Here is a 1,898-nt window from a genome sequence, read left to right as displayed (position 1 = left end):
AAAGGAAAAAAAAAAAAAAAAAAAAAAAGCAAAAAATTAGCCTAGCATGGTGGCACATGCCTGTAATCCCAGCTACCTGGGAGGCTAAGGCAGGAGAATCGCTTGAACCTGGAAGGCAGAGGTTGCTGTGAGCCAAGATCACGCCACGGCACTCCAGCCTAGGCAGCAAGAGCGAAACTCCATCTCCAAAAATAAAAAAAAAAAAGAGAGAGATGGGGGGTCTCACTATGTTACCCAAGCTGGCTTTGAACTTCTGGGCTTAAGTGATCCGCCCATCTTAATCTCCTGAGTAGCTGGCACTACAGGCTCATGCCACAGCGCCTGGTTTAAGAATGGATTTTACTCTTAAGAGCAATGGGAACCAGTGGGGAGGGGTAGTTAAGTAGAGTAATTATTTGATCCTCTTTTTTTTTTTTTGGTGGGGGGAGATGGAGTTTCACTCTTGTTGCCCAGGCTGGAGTGCAACAGTGCAATCTGGCTCACCGCAGCCTCCGCCTCCCAGGTTCAAGCAAATCTCCTGCCTCAGCCTCCCAAGTAACTGGGATTACAGGCATACGCTACCACGCCTGGCTAATTTTGTATTTTTAGTAGAGATGGGGTTTCTCCGTGTTGGTCAGGCTTGTCTCGAACTCCCGACCTCGGGTGACCCACCCGCCTTGGCCTCCCAAAGTGCTGGGATTACAGGCGTGAGTCAGTGCGCCTGGCTGATCTCCTCCTTCCCTTCCCTCTTTCTTTCCTTCCTTCCTTCCTTCTCTCTTTTTCTTTCCTTTCCTTTCTCCCTCCTTCCTGCTTCTTTCTCTTTTTCTTCTCTTTCCTTCTTTTTTCTTTCTTTTCATTCCTTCCCCTTCCTTCCTATTCCTTCCTTTCCTTCCCTCACCTCCCCTCCTCTCTCCTCCCCTTCCCTCCCCCACCTTCCTTCCCTCCTTATGAGTTTTGCTATGTCACCCAGGCTGGAGTGCAGTGGCATGACCTTGGTGCACTGCAACCTCTGCCTGCCGGATTCAAGTTATCCTTCTGCCTCAGCCTCCTGAGTAGCTGAGTAGCATGTGCCACCATGCTTGGCGAATTTTTATATTTTTAGTAGAGATGGGGTTTCGCCATGTTGGCCCTGCTGGTCTCGACCTCCTGACCTCAAGTGATCCATCCACCTCGGCCTCCCAAACTGCTGGGATTAGCCTGGCTGATTACTTTAAATTTTGAAAAGATCACTGTTTTGCAGAGAGTGGGTTATAGGGCAAGTGTAGAAGCAAGGACAGTAATTAGGAGAGTTTTGTAAGCGTGTGAATGTGAGAACTGGTGGGGGATGAAATACTAGGGCAGTACAGGTAGAGCTGGTGAGAGGATATTCTGAAGGTGGGACTTCCTAATGGAGTGGTGAGGAAAACGATGGAATCAAGGATGCATCCTAGATTTTTTTTAACAAGAGACACTAGGTTAGACATGAGATTGGGGAAACTCAGGGAGTTGTCCCCTGAGGGACAAGGGAAACTTAGGGAGGGGGGGAAGGAAATGTCAAGTTTTTTGGCAGTGTTAAATTTGAGCTATTAATTGTCCATTGGAGGCGGAGGTTGCAGTGAGCCGAGATCCTGCCACTGCATTCCAGCCTGGGTGACAGAGCGAGACTCCATCCCCTTCTCCTCCGCCAAAAAAATGCAGGAGCGAAGGAGGTAGGATCCACAGCACAAAGGTAAGAACTACTTTTTAACACATAGACATTTCACAAGGACAGGAAGAAAGATAGCAGTATTTAAACACAAAGAGGTTGACCAGGAGCACTGACTCACACCTGTAATCCCAGCACTTTGGGAGGTTGAGGCAGGCAGATCACTTGAGCTCAGCAGCTGGAGACTACCCTGGCCAACATGGTGAAACCCCATCTATTTTTTTTTTTTTTTTTT

Source organism: Piliocolobus tephrosceles, chromosome 13 (genome assembly GCF_002776525.5).
Source record: "Piliocolobus tephrosceles isolate RC106 chromosome 13, ASM277652v3, whole genome shotgun sequence".
NCBI classification, from domain to species: domain Eukaryota; kingdom Metazoa; phylum Chordata; class Mammalia; order Primates; family Cercopithecidae; genus Piliocolobus; species Piliocolobus tephrosceles.
The sequence above is the reverse complement of the archived record's forward strand: the minus strand, read 5'-3'. Positions refer to the sequence as shown.